Here is a 22566-nt window from a genome sequence, read left to right as displayed (position 1 = left end):
TGCAACGATGATCTGGCACACCTTCTTGGGTGAGTAGTGCAGGGATGCGCCTGTCAGATGAAGGCACCGGAACCTGGCCTTCAGGAGGCCAAAGGTTCTTGCTATAATCCTCCTTGTACGCCCATGTGCCTCATTGTAACATTCCTCTGCCCTTGTCCTGGCATTTCTCATTGGGTCAGTAGCCATGAGAGGTTGGGGTAACCAGAGTCACCTGAAAACATTGAGGGACAACTGTTAGACACACACTAACCATTAGAGACAACCCATACCCAGGCACCTACTCATACTGTGTGGGGACCTTTAGCTCACCTATTAGCCACACCCGGTGCCTCTGGAGTTGGCCCATCACATATGGGATGCTGCTATTCCTCAAGATAAAGGCGTCATGCACAGAGCCAGGATATTTGGCATTCACATGGGAGATGTACTGGTCCGCCAAAACACACCATCTGCACATTCATTGAGTGATAGCTTTTTCTATTCCTGTAAACCTGTTCAGTCCTCCGGGGGGGGGGACAAATGCCACATGTGTCCCGTCAATGGAGATATGTCCCAGGACATAAAAGTCAGCTTTCACTGTGGCCAAATCCTCCACCTTGGGGAACACGATGTAGGTGCGCATCTGTTTCAGCACGGCAGACAACACTCTGGTCAACACATTAGAGAACATTGGCTGAGACATCCCTGATGCCATGGCCACTGTTGTTTGGAAGGAACTGCTTGCCAGGAAATTGAGCACTCACAGGACCTGCACTAGAGGGGGGAACCTGTGGGTTAGTGGATAGCAGACTTCAGGTCTGGCTCCAATTGGGCGCACAGTTCTTGGATTGTGGCACTATCATGTCTGTAGGTAATGATAATGTGTCTGTCCTCCATTGCCGCTAGGTCCACCAGGGGTCTGTACACCAGAGGATGCCGCCATCTCATATTCTGCCTCAGTGGTTGAAGCCTATGGAAGAGAACGGTGAGCAGAGGGTCATATTTACACTTATATTGCACTAATGATGATTTGTTTACTTTACAGAAACAGTATGTGAAGTCGAAAGTCCGTGGATGTGCCAATGTCTGCTGTGACGCAGTTAGGTGCCATGCTCTGTGCCCCCTGAAATGGCGGCTGCCTGACCTGTGATGAGGGACAAGTGGAAATGAGGTAATTGCGCTGGCATTGTGCGCCGCCGCGGTAGGCGGTTGATGACCGCCGCGCAAATTTGCATTGGTTATCATTGGTCCCTATGGGTTCCTGGAGCCATTTTCTATCTATTCACTCACTTGCTACCTGGCCTTCAACAAGAGGGGACCTAAACTGCAAGTTCTGCTGTGACCTGTGTCTGGAAGCGACTATGGCTCATGTGTCTGGGGAAAGGGCCACTCCCTTCACTGCGAAGGAGTTGGATAAACTGGTGGATGGGGTCCTACCCCAGTACACGTTACTCTACGGTCCTCCAGACAAACAGGTGAGTACACGGTGAGCATGATGCGTGGGCCATGAATGTATGGACTGTTGTGTGTGTAAGCCACATGTAGGGGGGGCAGAGGGGTCCTGGCCAGAGTGCAGCATGTAAGGGGGTCAATGTATGTGCATCAGGGGATGTTTGGGATCCGCTGGGCAATGAGTATGATGGTCCGGACGGGTGAATAATTCCCTTTTCTGCTGTGTTTTCCATACAGGTCAGCTCCCACCAGAAAAAGGGTGTTTGGCGCGCCATCGCCAATGAAGTGCGGACCTTGGGGGTCTTTCACAGGAGGAGCACCCACTGCCGCAAAAGGTGGGAGGACCTGCGCCGCTGGGCAAAGAAGACGGCGGAGGCCCAGCTGGGGCTGGCCTCCCAACGAGGAAGGGGTGCCCGTCGCACCATGACCCTCCTGATGTTCTGCATACTGGCAGTGGCCTATCTGGAGTTGGATGGGCGCTTGAAGGCCTCACAGCAGCCACGAGGGGGTGAGTACAGAATCTGAAACCTGACTTTGCGCGTGTTAGGAGTACCTGGGTGGGGGATGTGGGCTGTGTGTGCCCCTAGGCCAGGGCAAACATGACAGGGTAGGTCCCTTGTTGGGCAGGCTCAGAATCACTCCTACCCCAATAGTGTTGGCGGCCATCTACCACTGGGCAGGGTCCTGTGGGTTTCAGGTGTACAGCTAATGGCATTAGGCATTGAACCCCATGGGCTGGTGACTGTCTTAGTAACTGGTAGTGCATGGCCTAGTGCACAGGGCTGCTCCCTGTGTGTTGTGTATGCCAACGGTAGTGTTGTTGCTGGCATTGACCATGTGTATCCTCTGTCTCTGCCTCCCCTTTTTGTTTTGTCACCCTGTCCTTCTGTGCATTAGCATCATCTGGCAGAGGAGCAGAGGCACTGGCGACAGAGGGAGCTGCATCCCACATGGGCCTGGAGGCCGAATCCACCGAGGGTGAGGGCACCAGTGGGACGGAGGGCGAGGGTAGCACCACGACGGGCACAGGAGGGGAGACCACCGACAGCGACTCCTCCTCTGATGGAAGCTCCCTGGTGGTGGCGGACACCTCTGTGCCCATCCCAACAACAGGTACAGCCACCACCACCCCTACTAGCACCGCCCTCCCAGCAGCTCCTCAGTGTGTTTCCCGTGCCCGCTCACCCAGGAGGGTGGGCATGTCCTTCACCTCAGAACCTGCCCCAGTCAACCCTGCTGCCCTTAGTGAGAAGGCTATTGACCTCCTGAGATCCCTCACTGTTAGGCAGTCAACCATTCTGAATGCCATCCAGGGTGTTGAGAGGCATTTGCAACAAACAAATGCATACCTGGAGGGCATCCCCTCAACCCGAGCCTAACCCAGGCACACCTTCAGACCAGCATTCACCCAAATCACCACACAAAGGTGGCTCAGGCAAACAGAAGCACCACACTTCATCTCACAGGCACTCACACAAACACCATACCCATGCAGACACAACAACATCCACTGCTTCCACTGTGTCCCCCTCCTCCTCTTTGTCCACCTCCCTCCCAGTATCGTCTCCACTCACACCTGCATGCACTACATCCTCATCCACTACCTCCATCACCAGCACGCCCATCACAACACACCCCTCACTGGCAGTCACCACCCCCACAACAATGCACACGTCCCCTGTGTCCTCTCCCAATGTGTCTGTGACCCCTCCTCCCAAAGTACACAAACGCAAGCACCCACCCACCCAACAGCCATCCACCTCACAGCAGCATCCAGCTTATGCACCCTCACCCAAACTCAGCATAAAGACACCTCCTACAACCACTCCCTCTTCCTCCACTCCTATACCCGCTCCATCTTCCCGCCCCAGTGTGTCAAAAAAACTTTTCCTGGTAAACGTTGACCTGTTCCCTACCCCTCCCCCCCACCCTTCCCCTCGGGCCAGGGTGTCCAGAACCCAGCCCAGTACCTCGGCCACCAAGTCGCCGTCCAATGTGGAAGCTGCAACTCCCAGAGGCTCAAAGGGGGTACCTGTCAGGAAAGCTAGTGTACCACCAACCCCTGCAAAGGATCAAACCATTCCGCCACCTGCCAAGGTGAAGAAGGGGCCAGCATGCAGCAAGGGCAAGGAGCACAACCCACCCAGCAAGGCCTCCTCCTCCAAGCCTCCAGCTGACAGAGCCAAGGGCATCTGCCAAGGTGAGGAAGGGGAAGAAAATTGAAGGCAAGGCACTTCAGCCGACAGAGGATGCAGGTGAAGCCCTGGTACCCACCAATAGAAGCGCCAGCCCCGCCACCTGCACCGACGCTGCCACCACTTCTGTCAGCAGCAGCATCCCCAGTGGGCATCCGTCCGAGGCTGCAGGAGAAGGGCTGGAGTTTCCCTCCACCACTGCCAGCACCGGCACCGGCACCTGCACCACGGCCAGCACCGCCAGCATCCCCACCGCAAGCACCGCCGCAAGCACCGCCGCAAGCAACGCCACCTGCGCCGCTGACAGAAGGACCACTACCAGCACCAGCAGCCCAGTGGGCGGCCGTCTGAAGCTGCAGAAGACGACCTGGAGCCTATCACCACCAGTGGCAGCACTCTCACCAGATCCGGCACTACCACCACTTAGCAGCCTTAGCCGCCGGAGGATGGAGTCTAGCCCTGCCTCCATGAACTATCACGCTACCTGTTCCCTGCAAATCTTGTGCCTCAGACACCCAGGTGAGGGAATGTGTACTGGAACACCCCAAGTACTGCATCACTGAGCACCAAGCCCTCCAGAACCAGTGGAGAAAGGCATCGACTCAGCCCCATTCTTGGCAGGATGAAGCACTCTAGGCACAAGGCCCCCTCCAGAACCAGTGGAGAAAGGCATCCACTCACCCTATCCTTGGCAGGGTGAAGCACTCTGGGCACAAGGCCCCCTCCAGAACCAGTGGAAGAAGGCATCCCCTTGAGAGACTGTGGCTTTGCACTCCCCACGAGCAAGCAGTGGGCAAACCCCCCACTTGAGAGACTGTGGCTTTGCACTCCCCAGGAGCTAGCAGTCGGCAAACCACCCACTTGAGAGACTGTGGCCTTGCACTCCCCAGGACCAAGCAGTGAGCACCCCACCCACTTGAGAGACTGTGGCCTTGCACTCACCAGGAGCAAGCAGTGGGCACACCACCCACTTGAGAGACTGTGGCTTTGCACTCCCCAGGAGCAAGCAGTGGGCAAACCACCTACTTGAGAGACTGTGGCTTTGCACTCCCCAGGACATCGCTGTGGGCATGGAGTCCTCTTGAGGAGCAGTGGTGTTGTACCATCTTCCGGCTGAGGTGCCGACCCCTTCCCCATCCCCCTGAGGTGCCTGTGTGTTGTCGACCTGATGCCCCTGCAGTGTTCTCTCCTTATTGAGGCAGGAGTCAGTGTGGGCTTGGCCTATGTGTTATGGCCCAGTTGGCCACGGACTATTTTTGTGTGGACATTGTCCCTCATTTTGTATATATTGTATATATTGTACATACTGTTCATTTATTTATGTACGTATTTCTAAGTATTTCTAGTAGTACACTCATTTGACTCCATTCCTTTTGTCCTTGCGTTATTCCTGAGGGTTACGGGGTGTATATGTAAAGTTGTTGCATGTGTTTGTATGTATGGTGTTGGGGGTGTGGGTGGGGGTGTTGCGTGTTGCGTGTGTGTGTCACTCTCTTTTTCCTCCCCTCCTCCCCTGTGTACTAGGTGCAGTACTCACTGTGGTCGTCATCGCTGTCTTTGGTGTTCCTGGTAGATGAGGAGGTAGACCAGCATGGGCAGGACCTGCAGCTCGGGCTCCATGGTGTCCTAGTTATTCGTTAAGTGTCGAGCGGTGAGTAGTTTCCCTTCCAAACACTGTTTCCGCCATGCTTTTGATGGTGTTGGTACCGCCCCGGAAAAGCAGGCAGATTGGCGGCTTGTAATGGGGTGGGCGGTACATTGTCTTCTGCCTGTCTGTTGGCGGTGGCTGCCGCGGTGTTGGTTGCTACCGCTGTGGCAGTCGGAGTGTTAAAGTGGCTGTCTGTGATGGCGGTTTCCGCCGTCATTGTAATCCCATTTTTTTTACCGCCGGCCTGTTGGTGGTAATAACGCTGCTTTAACACCGACTGCCAGGGTTGTAATGAGGGCCTAAGTGTCTTATATTCTTCAAGGGTATTAATTTCGGTAAGCCTATAGGAGTCTGACAGAAAAAAATAGTATTGTCAACATATTGTAAATATTGTAGAAGACTATTTGTAGAATGTGAGTTTATTGGTCCCAGATATAGGTTCAGATCTACCATGAAGAGCTTAAATAAACATGGGGCAAGCACGCACCCTTGCTTTAAGCCAATGGAAGTTACTGTTCTTCATGTAAGGCAGGTTCCATCACCCAGCTTAACCTGAAACCAGTATAAGTATAAAGGAGGATGTTAGGATCTAATAATTTCGAAGTCATGACCCATGCAGCTAACATTTTCCATGGCAAGGCTCAAGGAACTGTGTTCAATTCTGCTTCTAAATCGACAAAGCAAATATGCAGATTTTGCTTCCTGAAAATTGCACTCTCAGCCATCAATTGTAGGCAAGCAAATTAGTAACTGCTGACTGACCCTTACACAATCCAGATTGATTCTTTCAAATTAGGTGCTGTGTTGCTGCCCATTCTTCCAACTCATCTAAGAGATGGGAGGCAAAAACTTTTGCCTCAACGTCTGTCAAGCTATTAGCCAATAGTTTGTAAGACCTTCAGGAGGTCCACTTTTGTAGATAGGTTACATGATACTTGCTTGCCATGAATCAGGTACAACGTCTATCAGAATGACCTCATTATAAAGTGGATTCAGAATCTCCGCCCACAGATCTAGATCTGCCCTAATGAAGTTGTTTGGGAGGTCATGTGGCGAGGCACCTCATTTGATCTAATCCGTTTGAGCAATGCTGATGTTTCTTCTTATTTAGCTGCTCCATTACAAATGGGGTTGATATGTCAACCATACTGGCTACCTCGATGGAATTTTGCCCATTACTTCACTTTTCTCTGATGATTTATTGTTCCAAGAGGACCTATACTCGGGAGTAAAGGGCATTCGTGTTCCATACAAGTTAGAGATATAATCCATCCAAGCATTTTCTGTAATGTTTGTATTGCAAACCCTGTTGCCACTATTTTGAAGTCCATTAAATCTTGACCAGAATGCCTTGGTAATATTTGACTTGCTTGAGGATAGCAGCTTATTCCATAGCTTCTGGCGGTGGGTGTTCTTTGCTTTCCATATTGCTTGCTTCTATAACTTCCTTTGAACTTTTACATTTTGTTTAAGTAAGGATTGTGATAGAAAACTGCCCTTCTGATAAAAAACAGCCATTGTTGCTCTGTTAAAAGCCTACTTTAGTTAGTACAACATGGGTATATACCACTTATTGTTAGAGTTTATATGGGATTAGCTTTTCTTATATTTTGGGATGTTTTAGACTTTTCATCCTTGGCGTGGTCTCCCCTAACTTTTTGCCTCTGTTCCCCAGGTTGTTGATGTGTGCTGGACTCTGATTTTGCTGTTTTTGTTACTCTGGGCACTTTACCACTGCTAACCAGTGCTAAAGTGCAAGGGCTCCTTTACAAAATGTGTATGTAATTGGCTTATCAATGATTGGCATATTTTGTTTACTAGTAAGTCCCTAGAAAAGTGCACTAGAGGTGCCAGGGCATGTAAATCAAATGCTATTAGTGGGCCTGCAGCACTGGTTGTGCCACCCACATAAGTAGCTCTGTAATCATGTCTCAGACCTGCCATTACAGTGTCTGTGTGTGCATTTTTAACTGTAAATTCGACTTGGCAAGTGTACCCACTTGCCAGGCCTAACCCTTCCCTTTTCTTACATGTCAGACACCCTTAAGGTAGGCCCTAGGTAGCCCCAAGGGCAGGGTGCAGTGTATGGTTAAGGTAGGACACATAGTGGTGTGTTTTATATGTCCTGACAGTGAAATATTGCTAAATTTGTTTTTCACTGTTGCAAGGCCTGTCCCTCTCATAGGTTAATATGGGGGCTACCTTTAAATCTGATTAAAGTGTAGATTCCCTTTGGGAGCAGATGGACATGTGGAGTTTAGGGTCTCTGATTTCACAATTTCAAAATACATCTTTTAGTAAAGTTGATTTTAAGATTGTGTGTGTGAAAACGTCACTTTTAGAAAGTGAGCATTTTCTTGCTTATACCATTTCTGTGACTCTGACTGTTTGTGGTTTCCCTGTCTGGGTCAGTCTGACAGTTGGGCTGGTTGCACCTCACACTAGACAGTGACACAAAGGGAGCTGGGGTGTAGCCTGCATATCCTGATGAGCCATCTGTGCTAGGAGAGAGGGGAGGAGTGGTCACTCACACCTGAAAGGGCTGTGCCTGCCCTCACACAATGCAGTCTCCAACTCCGTGGTGAGTGCCTGGGGCCTGGCCTGGGCATGACAGGATTTCACATTCACAAGAGACTTTGCTTTGAAGTAGGCCTACTTCAAATGAGAAATTGGGTATAAGAAGGGCACCCAAAACCACAGACTTCAGAACACTTCTGGAAACAAAAGGAACTTCTGCCTGGAGAAGAGCTGAAGAGCTGAAGAGCTGAGGAAGAAGAGCTGCCCTGCCTGTGACTGTGCTTTGTGGAGCTATACTGCAGTTGCTTCTTCTTCCAGAGTAAGAGGGCAAAGACTGGACTTTGTGTGCCTTTCATCTTGTGAAGAAATCTCCAAGGGCTTGATTTAGAGCTTGCCTGTTGTTGTTTGAAGTCTCAGGGACAGAAAAGACTTCTCTCTGCCGGCACCTGGAGTCTCTGGAGAGACTCCTGCTCTGACAAGTGGGCCCTATCCAGTCCCTGGGCCCTTGAAAGGAAAGCTGGTGAAAATCCAAGGAAATCGACTTCGGACCGACGCCGCTGCTGAATCCAGTGACGCCGCCTGCATCCGACTCCGTGATCTTTGCTGGAACGCGACAACCTTCACAGGCCCGACATCACTGCAGCCCCGCCGAAGTCCACAACTCCGTGGAAGTCACTGCACTACGTCGTGACCGACGCCGCTTGAAGTGCGCGGATTCAACGTTTCGCACAGACGCCACGATCCCCGACTTTGCGCATCGGCTCGTTTTTATTTCTTCTCAAAGGTACTGTACCTGGGGGTCTACGCGACTCCGTGTCCGGCGCCCCTAGTGTTGGATTGTTGGGAACGACTCCGTTACGACGCCATGTTAACACCTCATCAAAGCATTTTGTGTTTCTAAGCGCTATTTTTTAGCTTAATCTTTAAAAATTCATAACTTGAATTGAGTATGTCGAATGTTTGTTGTTTTGGTCTTGTTTTGTTTAGATAAATATTTCCTATTTTTCTAAACTGGTGTTGTGTAATTTTGTAGTGTTTTCATTAAGTTACTGTGTGTGTTGGTACAAATACTTTACACCTAGCACTCTGAAGTTAAGCCTACTGCTCTGCCAAGCTACCAAGGGGATAAGCATGGGTTAGCTGAGGGTGATTCTCTTTTACCCTGACTAGGGTGAGGGTCCTTGCTTGAACAGGGGGTAACCTGACTGTCAATCAAAGACCCCATTTCTAACAGGATGCAAATCTTATAATCAAGGAATTGCTTAGGAAATTCCATTTGTCCACCATAGATCTTTTGGTAGCAACTGCAAAGCAGCGAGATCTTAATAATGACTCAGCATGCTGTCAAATCAATTGTTTCAAATTATAAGAAGATGACACTTAATGGAGAACATTAATTTCTGTATGTGACACATTCAGATCCAAGGTTGATTCTTGTGGATTATGGTGACTTTTGAATCTTGGCATTATAGCACAGCCGACGACAGGGGCAACCAAGCCCTTTGAGATAGTGGTATAGTCACTTATAGAGCTGTGGTAGGCAGACCAACATGTCGGAACTGTAGTTAAAGCATTCAACACACATTCATTGACCATCAATAAGCTGAATCGTCAAACTTGTTCACAACAGGATTGGACAGTATTACAATTCAGCTTACCTGATGTTTTCATTGATCATATATGAATATTAAAGCCACCAAAGATAATTATATTTGCATTACGATGTTGAGAGGCCAGTGATTTAACAATTTCTCACAAAATGGACAGCTGAGTTATCTTGTTATTTCTCCTTGTGCTCAGATAAATATTTATTGAAAAAATCAGAGATGGAAATTGTAATTTTACACATTGCAACTGTGTCAATTCAAAGGTGAATACTTGCACCTTAACATCTAATTCTGTTGCCACATATACTGCTAACCCTCCTTTAGCTCGACCTTTATGTGATGTACGAGTAGCATTGATAATAAATTCTTGACAACTGATGGTTGGAGCACATTGCTCTCTTCATGTTTCATGCAATATCAGTATTTTAAAACTTTGCAGGAATATCATTTCCTCTAGAATTTCGAGCTGTGTGTCAAAGTTGGATTCACATCAATAATCACTATAAGATTTTGGTCTAGATAAGACAAACAGGAGCCAAGTCCAATCCTCCATTGGAACTTTCCTCCTAGCAATTTGTTCACAAATGCTAGGGTCAGAAACTGTGTTTGTTATTGTAAAGCATGACATTTTTGTTAGTTTGAGGAGTGGACCGATAGCATCACATAAAGGAAGAGTAGACTGTTTTGAAATATTAGTTTAAAGGATGGCCTGCTCTTCCCTTCTTTAAGACAAAGAGGGGTCGGATAATTGAAAGGACATGTTTCTTGACTTCAATACCCCACTCTGCAAACTGCAGTCAATTACTTCGTTTTCAGTTTCAGGGGTTGAGCATGTGACATGGGTAATATTGGGAAATAATAGAGGAATCTTGTTTAAACTAAATTGCCTCAATGTCTGCTGACGTGAGACCAGATAAAGTTGAGATTGGTGCAACTAGTTTTAAAATAGCACTTCAATTAAGAACATCATGGGGACCTCTAGATCCATGCATAGAGTTAAAAATATGCTTAGCATGGTTAGTAGTATAGCTGGTCAAACTAACACTTTCAAGTGCCCCATTGTCACGAGCCATACCTGGGCACAGTCCATTTGTCATTGATCTACATGGGTTTCCCTGTAAGGATGAAATAGGCATGGAGTTAAAGTGGTCACCTCCACAAATAATATAAGGAGTTTGTTGAGGATTGACTTTATTAGGTGCCGATATGGTTAGGTTTTCATTTCTCTGAGCCAACTTTTTGGTTTAAAGCTATAGACGTTTTTATTTGGCATACCCCAGTATTTGCCTGATTAGTATCAATCAGCGGATGCGAATCTGGACAATAAACCTCCCATGCTACTGATTTTAGCTGTACATGATGACTATTCTGGGTATTAGGTTTAAAGTTAGGGTAGAAATCTTTGATTTTCTCTTCAACCCTTGTGGTTATCGCAAATTTCTTAGATTTATTTTGAGTCTTCCTAAGTCTTTTTCTGCCCATTTGTGTTGAACCTATTTCCAGGTTGGATCAATTTGATATATTTGATACATTTTGCACATGCATTACCTTGTTGACAACTGCTCTGAGGGTACCTTTGCAATTCCATTAGACTGTTGGACAGTGGACATTTTAACATTTTCCTCTGCCCGGTTTGTACTGCTCGATGTTGGATGTTCCACTTGTGAGACTGTAAATACAGCGCTGGAATTTCAGCCTCATTCGTCCACATTAACTTAAAAAATAATGATGCTAATGTGGCGCAAGGTGGCACTAGGGGATTATAAATATGCCCCTTAGTGTTACAGGTGAGCTAATAGTGGACCTTGATCGCTCAAACTTGTTGGGCTTGTAATCCTGAACAGCACTATGTAATGCTGCATATGCTAACTCACTTGGTTGATACCCCGAGGGGACCTTCAATTAAACAATTAAGAGCAAGGACTGCTCACTGTACTGCACCGTACCAATCAAATTGGCAGATCAACACTGCCCACAGCCCACCACGAGCAACACAATGTATTCTGGATATTTTGGGCTGATTCTTAGATGGACTGCCGCCGCCTCTGCTCTGCTCCGCCGTGCTGTCCTCACACTCTTCACTCTCCCGTATCTCTCTGCTGAAACACTCTGCAAGCCTACAGGACAGCAAGAGTAGCAGGAGAGGCAAGAGTGGCAGGAGCAGAAAAAGCAAGGCAAAGACAGCAAGGTCGTCAAGGTCAACATGATCAGAAAACAATCGGGAAAGCTTCAAGGCAGTAAGGTGCCCCTGAGCTCCGCATCTCAATTCTCTGTGCCCCGCTCCTTGCAACGTGTAGCATATCTCCATCACTCCTTCACTCCGCCTTGCCTTCAAAACAACTTGTCCTGGTTTGCATCTACAATTATATGCTTGTGTGGCATACTATCAGTCTGTTTAGTTTTAAATATAAAATGTAATGTAGTTATTGAATGCCAATATATCATGAAATTGCATACAGCTAAGTATAGGTTTACTATATTTTAGGGGCATATTTATAAGCCCCTAGAGCCACCTTGTGTTACATTAGCGTAATTTTTTACGCTAATGAGGCCAAAACCCTTGCGCCATATTTACAAAGTGGCGCAATGCATGCATTTCACCACTCTGTAACCCTTTGCACTACATTATGCCTGCGCCAGGCATAATGTATGCAAACGGGGCGTTCCCCCATTAGGGGGAACCGAAAGCATGGCGCAAGGAAATCTAACAGATTTCCTTGCATCATTTTTTACAGCACTTATAACACCTGCTCAGAGCAGGTGTTAAAAGGGGGCTTCCGTTATTTATAATGGGCCCCTATGTACTCTGGAGGAGTAGCGCAATATTTTGGTGCTACTTCTGCAGAGTACATCAATAGCATCAATACAAATGACACTATTGCCCGTTACCCTGCGCCACGGTGCACCATATCTTAGATACGGCACACACATGGTGGTGGTAGGGGGTGCTAAGGGGTGAAGGAAAGTGGTGCTGCACTATGTGCAGCACCAGTTTACTTAAATATGCCCCTTAATTCCACACACATGTAGCTTGTTGATCTCTATCTTCCCACTGTGGTGACGGATTGACCGATTGGCTTTGCTAATAACAGGAGAGATAAGATGTCTATATCAGTTGTGTTTCAAACTGAAGGGTGAGCTGTGGACATTTTGCCATATTGTACTGGGTAGTATGTGCAGGGTGGTGCACGAATCATATTTTCCGTATACTGATTTTCTATCACATGTTGAGGAATGAGGGTCAGGAAGTATTAACACACTCTTGTTGGAATCTTGACCAATGCCCTAATTTAATGTGATTTGAATAATCGCACTCACTACATATTTAAGACACTGTGCAAAGTTGGGAAAGGTGGCGAAGTACAATTCATTGGTTACATGTAGTTGGGGTGGATTTATAGTCTATTTTTTTCTTTCAGATTCCCTGATGGTGGAGTAAATGTGAAAACTATGTCTAGAGGTGAATGCCTGGTTAGGACCAGATAATCACATTGTGTTATAAGGAAAGAGATTGGACTTCAGAGCTTTTCTGACACCGATGAGCATGTCTGTTCCATAGCAAGGTGGCTTTTCCAATAAATTCTTCAATTGGCTGTCTGTAAATGTCATGATCAGAGTTGAACAGGACCAGGTTCTATTAAGATTAATGTGATTTGGAAGGCCTGTGGTGATTAATTTGTTTATGGTTTCGGAACAGCGGTGGGCACAATGTTTAAGTTTGCTCACAGAATCTGCGGGATCTGGTGACTCTGCATTACCCTTGTAAGCCGGAGTTCTGCAAGACTCTAGAAATGGGAACTGGCGAGCGTGAGTGAGATTTGGCGTCCTCTAGTGCGATTTTCTAACAAGTTGGTTGCGAGCGGTCACATTCAGAAGGCTACTTCTTGAGTAAAACAGCTGCAGCTTGAGTTGATTTTCTACATGAGTGACAGCAAAATCAACTGAATTGGCCAGCCACATGATGCTGTAATCACTGATTTTTCAGTGCTGCTCACACTGCTGGTGCTAAATTACAGTGCAACATGTGTATTTTCCACCTCTCGGTGGAACTCCACAGAATCTTGCAGAGGTGTTATTTAACTCCGTGGAATTCCACAGAGTAAAATTCTGTGCGGTCCGCTAAGCCCTATTCTAGAACTCCATGATCACTAAATGCTTGCAGGACTTGTGGAAAGACAGAGGATCTAATGTTTTACCAAGGCTCTGAACAAGATACAGTGGTTTTTGTGTTGGATCTGGGTGATAAAGTTCCTTTTGTAACCCATATTGAGATGTACAGGAGCATTTTCAACCTTCTAGATGCTATTGAATAGGTCTCCATAGAGGTTCGGCAGTTTATGAGGGTTACAACTGCTGATACGTAGTATTTTTGTTATATGTGAGTGATCTATTTTGTTAGTCAGTGTATCTGGAGGACAATAATCATGGTGACATCTTAGTGTTACTACAAGTGTTTAGGTCAGTATTAAAGTAAAATCCAAGATTTTAGGTGAAAGATAAATTATAGACTGGTGAGCCAAAGAAGGAAGAGTCATGTTTTTTTTTATAAACTTTTTTTTCCCCATATAACTCAGATACAAGCCATACAGTACAAGAGTCACAAGCACACAGAGATAAATCCTGAAATAGAGAGAGACCCAAGGGTCCATGAGAGAGCAATGTGCTACACATGTCGGAACAGGCATCATTTGAGATAACCACACCGTACATATCTGAGTGAAATACTTAAACTAAACCATATAACTCAATCATAGTACAATGAACTTGACATAAACACAGTTGGTTGTCACATTAATCATGGAAAAAAACAGGGAGGTCAAACAAGTCAGCATTCCACATCAGCGCTAACATCCGAAGCCGAGTCATCATCTTCATTAAATTGATCGAGGAGGTGTCCCCATGTCATTATCACCTCCACTGCCCCCTCATCATTACACGTCAGGTGCATAAGATGCTCCTCTGCTGCTCCCCACTCCAGGAGACATCTAAGCCAGTGGCCACCCAAAGGTTTCCTATATCATAACCACCCTTTAGCCACTCTATACTTGGCCAACAAAAGGACGAGCTGTGCTAGTCTATAGGAGAACTTCCACCCTTTAAGCTGGGCCACCACTCCCAATAGGGGTCAAAGCGATCACCAACCCAGTGACCTCCTCTACCCTGGAGACCACCATCCTCCAAAATGATGGACCCCATCGCATAGCCAAGCCAGATGCAGGGAAGTGACATCTTCCTTACCACATTGCTTACATCTAGCTCCCCTAGAGGGATTCATTCTGTTTAATGTGTAAGGAGTCACACAAGTGTGATGCAGAAAATTAAATTTTAACAGTTTAAACCTGTTATTGCAGGAAACAGTTCACACCAATTCTAGGACTTGTGACCAATCAGTGTCAGTTATCTGACCCCCTGCTCCTGTTCCCAGGCGCGCCACACTGCACAGAGTTTTTTTACATGTTCCCCCTGAGGGCCTTGTAGAACAGAGTACTCAAGTGCTGCCCTTCTCCCCACTGAATCAGACCCTCCCCAACATCTTCAGCACCCACGGCATGGCCAGGAAGTCACATCACACCTCCCTTGCAACACTTTCCAGTTTAGAATAGTGCAAAATGTGACTTGGGCCTATTTCAAATGTGCCCCGTGCCTCTTGGAATGAGATGAAAAGCTCCCCAGGATACAGATTGCCTGCCGCCAGACAGCCCCCCACTCTCCATTGTTTTACAGACATAGGGCCTGATTCTAACTATGGAGGACGGTGTTAAACCGTCCCAAAAGTGGCGGATATACCACCTACCGTATTACGAGTTCCATAGGATATAATTGACTCGTAATACGGTAGGTGGTATATCCGCCACTTTTGGGACGGTTTAACACCGTCCTCCAAAGTTAGAATCAGGCCCATAATATCCTCAATAGTCTGAAATAGGACAAGATCCCAGATTTGCGATTCCCTATCAAAGGAAGCCTCATGAAGTACCTTCCTCATCACCTGTTTCTGGAGAGAAACAGTAGTTCAGACCTTTTATGGGTCTGAGTAATCCCATAAACCCCCCCTTCATCAAGAGTTGAGCTAATGTGTCCGCTCCAAGCATTCACAAGAAGAGCCCCTTCTTCTATGTATCCCTCTAGGTCAGCTACCTTGCGGCATGCTGTAAATGTGCTGCATAATAGCAACTTAATATCCAGGTTTGCTAATTTCCCATCCTCCCAATCCCTTCAGAGATTGGTTAAGAAAACTCTACTGCAGAGCCACACACACATAAAGGAGACTAGCAGACTGTCCACTCTAGAGAAAAGCTGCAGGGTCAGCGGAAACACCGAATTCTGGACTAGATACAGACAACTCAGGAGGAACACTATTTTGGCATGGCGGCCCTACCCATCACCGAAAGGGCAGCCTATTCTAAAACAGAACTGGGTGTTCAAGGCCGGACACCACCCAATCAACATTGAGACACCTATAAGCTGCCTTGGTGTAGGTGTCCCAGATACCTAAATCTCAGAACCCCTGCCATGACTCCGTCCCCCTGAATCTCGACCCTGGAGGGGCCCTCACCACCAGACTACAGGGAGTCATCCATCCTCTCAGAGTCATGCTGTCTCCAATTGGGACTGCAGGCCCCCATTGCATTCTCTGAGCCTGATCATCCATGTCCTGACCTGTCATTTGGTACCTTCTCCCAGATCTTGAGCCAGCGCCACACATTCTCTGGGGTGTCAAAAAAGTGGGGCTTACTACCTGCAAAGGCTTGCAGGTGTGCTGGATATAAGAGCATGTAGCGGATACCCATGAGCCTTCACCTCCAAGAAGCCGTTCCTGGACCCCCGGGCCTTGTTTGCATAGTCCAGATATATGGACTTTCAATGGTTTTCAATTAGGGCAGTTTCAGTTTCCCAGGAAGCCCGAGGAATGCAGGCCCGGTCCCTGTAAGTTAGGATCCAAACTATTATTATAATACTATTGTTATTATGGCATGTGTGGTGCCCCAGGCCATGGGGGAGCCATCAGCACCCAGTGCGCTCATTCAATTGCAAACATGGTATATAGTCCAGCCAGCTTGAGCATATCCCTGAGCCAGCGCTCCACAAATGCCTCTATGGCACTGCCCTCAGTCCGCTCTTGGAACCCAGTTAGATCAATGTTATTATGGCATGACCTGCCTTTGGCATCCTCGATCCTTGCCTCAAGGATTCCAGACTTGGGGTCTGATTACGACCTTGGCGGATGGGATACTCCACCTCAAATGTGACAGATATCACGCTCGCCGTTTTACAAGTTCCATAGGATATATTGGAACTTGTAATACGGAGAATGGGATATCCATCACTTTTCTGATGGAGTATTTCATCCGCCAAGGTTGTAATCAGGATCTTGGTATTGACCATCGCCATCTGTTTCTGTTGCATGGCAACCCCGGTCTGACATTCAGAGATAGAACCCTCTGCCATTTGGAATTTAACAACACTTATCTGAGTTCTGCTTGTAGGAGATTAACTTCTAGTGCCACTGTCTCTCTTTTCCCCTCAGGAGCCACCCTGGACCCCTGTATGGCCACCAGCAGCTCTGCATGGGATGGCTCCTCAATAGAAGTACCCGGACCAGGGTCCTCCCTCTGCTCTGCCTGTGGTGATTGCTGCTGGCAGAGGGCGGAGCTCCATTGTGTTCCCAGGAGGGGGTGCAGGCTGTTTTTTTCTCCCCATGGGCGTACTGTCAGAGGGACCATACCAGCACCTTTCAGGTGGGAGCAAGCCAGCAGTCCCTGGGTGCCAGAAATCACCCCGCACAGCCCAGAGACAGTGGGATCCTCACATGTGTTGCCACGGTCGCCACATTCAGTCCCCACAGTTAGAACAGTAGCGCTTCCTCATCCAGCAGAATGAAAGGGCAGAGGTGGAATCAGGCGCCCTTAGGACCAAAATGTCACCTTCCCTCAAGTAGCAGGGGCAGTATTTTGAGATGCCCACCAATGAGCCAGGATCTCCACCAACCAGCCACCGCTGGTGTACAGGTGCTCCCCAGAGGGGAGACAGGGCCTCACCCTGCGATCACCCTCACTGTCACAGGTCCTTCTTGTAATGCCATGAGGTTCCCCATCCTCATAGTCCATCAGGTAAGTAGGCACAACATCCCAGGATCATTCAAAGGCCCAGTATATACAGTTCATATCCCTTATACAGGCTGCAATGGTGAGTGAGAGCCCTCATACCAGCTTGCCCCGAACGTGCTGCACCAGAAGTTCAACAGTTATGGAGGGGGAAGAGCGAAGAGATGGTTGATCCAAGCCACACAGCCCGCCTCATGAGCTGTCCCCCCACAGTCTAAAGGATTGTCCAGGAGCCAGGCCTCTCAGTGCCTCCTTATACATGGAGCACAATCACAAGGTCTCAGGGCCTCCGCGCGCACAGGCAGCAGAGGGGACCATATGGCATTTCAGCACCGGCCCAACGTGGAACAGGCTCAATGATGTAGAATGCCACTGTTGGGTGAGTAAAGGCCCTTGCTTCTAAAAGCACATGCTCCTGGTGACCCTTTACCAGGTCCCTCATAGTTTACTTGAGTAGGTGAGTAGGAACAGTATAATCCAGTTTTGAATTAACTCTGAGTAGAAGCACAGAGGTTTTTTACTTGAGGATGGAGGACTATCTCATTTGTCCTCTCTCTAAGAATTGCAGAGATAGTGGTGTATGAGATGTGACCAAGTAAGAGGATTGTTGTGGTGGTGTCATTGGATGGTTGATCTGAAGAAGCAAGGAAATTGCTTAATTTTGGGTCAAATCTTGATTACCGGCCTGATGTTCTTTGATTTTTGTGATAGGAAGAGGCGATGAAGGGGGCAGCAAGAAGAAGTGACTGCTACAGCACTGATAGCCAGGTTTTTACAGTCATCAATGAAAGAAAGGGAATCTGTTATGCCAGTGAACTCTGGGTGCTGCATAAATTAGAAAACAATTCTTCACTATGAACTTATTAAACACACTTATAAATCATCATAATCCCTAAACAAGCACAAATGTTGTGCTCACTTGATGGACTTTTGCCAGCTCTCTGGTTCACAATTGTGGCCATTTACTGACTCAATGCCGCATTGCAGTGCCCCAGTATTTTGTTTTGTGATGCACCTGCACTGACATGCAAGTCACATGCTGTTGACATTTTAAAGAAATTTAATGATGGCTTCCCTAATTGAGTTACTGGCTATAACTGGAAATCTTTCGAACAACCTGCGTTTTCCAACACCCCTTGCCCACTTGCTGTGGACATTTACATGTTGTACCTCGTATCACTGTTGTCACAGTGTGTTCTCACTTCAAGAGCACTGCCTTCTGTTTCTAATGGAATCATGCCATTATAATAACCTCTACCTGTATATTTGAACTGTACTTCTTTGGGGGCTATGGTGATTTATAAGAGTATGTGTTTAATAAGTCCCTAGTGAACCACTGTTTCCCTGCAAAGATTTTTGCAGCGGCCTTTGGTGTGGGTAAAAGTTGAGGAAAGTAGAAGTAGGCAAACAACATGGGAGGTTTATGTCTCTAGTAATTCAGAGCCCAGATGTTTGTTTGGCTGGTGTACACAGATGTTGGGTCACGTCCCTGCAAGGTTTGGTGGGTGTTGACAGCCCATGGCCTAACTGTGCCTGAACAAGAAACATTTCATCAGCGTCTGTGAATTGTTGGAATATCATGGTTTCTACAGAGAAAGTGGTGAGGCGTTGATTCATATGAAGAGTGTTTCTGTGTATGTGATTGGTAGAAGTGAAACAAGGACATCAGTAAGAAATTACCTAAATGTCTGTCATCTAGACTCCTGCCTCCAGTGCTGTGAGTGCTGTGAGTTTTGAAGCCAACCGTAGTATGAATTGGAAATTGATGGGTTGATGAGGAATGTGAGTCAGATGAAGTGGCAGGAAAGATCTTAGTATGATGACGTGACAGATGAAAGGTATACGATGAGCCATCTGTTGCAGATTAGAGAGTACATTTCAGAGACCTTGGATGTATTTTTAAGAGATGACTAATTTATGTTTCAAAATGCTATTGTGGGCCTGAAGAAATAGTTGTGTGTATGTCTGCATACATCTCATGCATGGTGATTCACATTGTTTCTATGTCTATATTTCCTTAACTTTGTGGGTGCATGCACAGAAAATAGCAGCATATTAGTGTACTTGAGAACTGGCATGTTTAGTACTTGGTAATTCAGTTTTGGTCCCGCCACGACCGATGGAACCAAAAAAACAGAAATGCCTACACACTGCTCCTTTGAAGCTGGCCCATAAGGTAGTGCCAGACAACTCGAAAACTACGTCCAACACTGCTTACCCTTATTCGAAATATGAGTCTTCGTTCGAAATAACAGTTTTGAGACCCACCCCGGGGTTTACAAATTCTGTGGAAATATTCCTGCATACAAATTGGAGGCTCGTTAACTGCACAATCGCCTGTATTCTTTCCTAGCGATTTCATAATTTGGTGAAAGGGGCATTACTTTTTCACATTCTGCAAATGACTGAGAAACAATAGGGAACAAAAATTAAAGGTTTCGTATCATTTGTATCTGAGAACTTACCATTAACCGTGACATAAAAAATAAATCTGACAGACCAAACATTTCCATAGGTTGGCAATAGAAAGAACATTGATAGTGAAGTCACAGTCCAGTGCTGCTGTCTATGGTGCTGAAATAACAAACTGTAACCGGTTCGTAATTGCTAATGTTGTTATGTGTATGATTTATAGCTCCTTTTTTCTCCTAAGTGGATATTGAAGTCCGAGATATTTAATATTAGCGAGGTAACCTTATATAACCTAAAGATACATTGATAAAATAATGTTATATGACAAATAAATCATATGTTCATTTAATTCACATTAACACGCCTCATTTAGAGGGATGAGTTCAACAGATTCAGAATTTTTCCAGCTTTCAATGCATTTTTACTGGTGCAAAATGCAAGCACAAAGATATTAGAGGTTTATATAGAATGTACTCCTTTCCACCAGCCCACAATATTTAGAACTTCCACCTACCTGTCTGAGACCTCTGTGCACTCAGAGAAGCCACCGCTACGGTAGATCGTCTAAAGGCATTGTAAGTTTGCTGAGTGGCTGTCTTGTTTCATGACGTCACTCAGCAAACCTTTGTGTTCTTAAACAAAAGCTCCTAAACCTACAATTTGCTTTTGAAAAGAAAAAAATTGCCCTGACACACTGAGAGTTTTTTTCCAGAGCGTGAGGACTATTTTTTGTTCTGTTCAGGACTGACAGGCTTTTCCTGGTTGTCCAGAGCAGGAAAGAAAGTATGTCAGAACATTCACCCTATTTAAGGCAAACAGTTTGAAGTACTTACACGAACAACCCCAAGCCCATCGGGCTATCAATCTAAGGTTTTTACCGGCAGGGCCGGCGGGGCACCATTCCCTGAAACATTATACTCCTGACTGTATATAAAGTACGTGACAGCATCAATTTGGTGAATATGATACTTCATCTCTATGTACATAAGAAGATGCACATCAATGAGCATGTGAGCCTCTTGAATTAAATATCACCTCGTAACTGAATTGATGGAAAAGGAAGCCATGAACTTTCATCAATAGACTGATGGTACGTAGCGTTACCTATAAATCTGTAATATTGGGTGTCACTGAACCTTCTAAAGTGGTAAACAGAGAAAACTCAATACATCCTAATTAGAGGGCAACATGACACAAAGATTGACATAAATTGTCTTGATGACTGTGTGTCAAAGGCTTCTAACTTTCTCTGGCCATTGAGGTAAAATCCGTGAGCATGTGGATTGACCCACATCTATAGCCTCTAATGCCGGAACCACAACATTTGCCATTAAAAAAATCGTACATCCTTCATCCAGACCATTGGCTCTGGAAGGTTGTACAGCCCTTTGTTCTATCTGCGATGAACTGGGGAAACTATTTTGGGAGGATCTGTATCCTTAATAACACTAACCAAGGAAATAATTCACTCTGCAGCTATACCTTTTTCCTGCAATAAAAAGTATGAACACCTCCTCTGGTGCTCAAAGACCTTCACTGTATCCCATTAGAATCCTGAATAAAGTTTAAACTGATGTGCATTACGCAAAAGCAATACACCTTCATCAGCTTGAACACTCTCGAATGCCCTCAAATTATTTTCTGCTAAAAAGAAGCCTACAAAATTATAATTTGGAAATCAGAAATTTCAAGACATGCAAAGCGGCTACAAAAGCCTTCTCCCACGCTGCCCCCTTTCATGCGGAACGCACAACCATTTAACGTCAGACCACACTACAGTCAGAAAAAACACTGAAATCCCGTGCTCTAACCTCACCTAAACAGGCCCTCCCCTGATCTCTCTCCGTTCTCCCTCCTTGGAATAGTGCTGCTCTCATCTATGTTCACTCTCGTTTCGCAGGTTTTTCTTTCTGAAAACATCAACCAACGTTCCCAATCCTTGACTCCTTTTAAACGGAGACCTCATTGCACCCCCTGATGTTGATTCCAATTACCTTATCTTGGTCCTCTCAGGTCTACACTGCTTTCCTCTTATTTCCTTGTAGAACACGTTTTTCCGCCATAAGTTTAGCTTTTTGAGTGAATATTAGTTAGCTACGGTTTCTTCTGGTTCATTCTAAATGGTATTTGACATTGTATTAAGTGGTTCATGCTGCGTGTAGTTTTTTCTTATCTCCAATTTAGCTATCACTTGCTCCTAAATTCCCTGAAATACCGCTCACTGTGAATTGGGTCCTTTTTCTTGAAGAAAGATCCAACTTGAGAGAAGACAACATTGGGCTAAATATATCACAGCTAGTTTGGTGACTAGAAAAACACCAAAGAGCTCTTCCCTTTCTCTGGAGCGGAGTCTTTTTACCTCCGACCTGGGAGGAGATTTCAGAGGGTTAAACTTATTATGACATCCAGCAAGAGGCAGATAGATAGCTGTTCTTATAAACAGGAGGCTAATTGACAATTTGGTAAAACGTTCCCTAACAGCGCGCCCCACTATAAATAATAGAATTATGTAAATAAAAAAATGTACAAGTAAGGGGGATGTTGGAGTACTATCTGAGATATAGTTCTGCTATCACACTCTCCATGAGGATGAGGCAACAAACATGGAGGGAGAGTTTCCCCTCCGATTCTATTCGACAGGGTAAACAAAC

At 46.3% G+C, this 22566-nt stretch overlaps 1 protein-coding gene across 7 annotated transcripts in view; it reads right to left on the bottom strand.

Moving 5' to 3' along the window:
- Window positions 1-22566, bottom strand: part of LINGO2 (leucine rich repeat and Ig domain containing 2) — a 3618115-nt gene that overhangs the window by 1195360 nt on the left and 2400189 nt on the right. The gene's annotated exons all lie outside the window — the stretch shown is intronic.

This window comes from Pleurodeles waltl, chromosome 1_2 (genome assembly GCF_031143425.1).
Source record: "Pleurodeles waltl isolate 20211129_DDA chromosome 1_2, aPleWal1.hap1.20221129, whole genome shotgun sequence".
Taxonomy (NCBI): Eukaryota; Metazoa; Chordata; class Amphibia; order Caudata; family Salamandridae; genus Pleurodeles; species Pleurodeles waltl.
The sequence above is the reverse complement of the archived record's forward strand: the minus strand, read 5'-3'. Positions and strand labels throughout refer to the sequence as shown.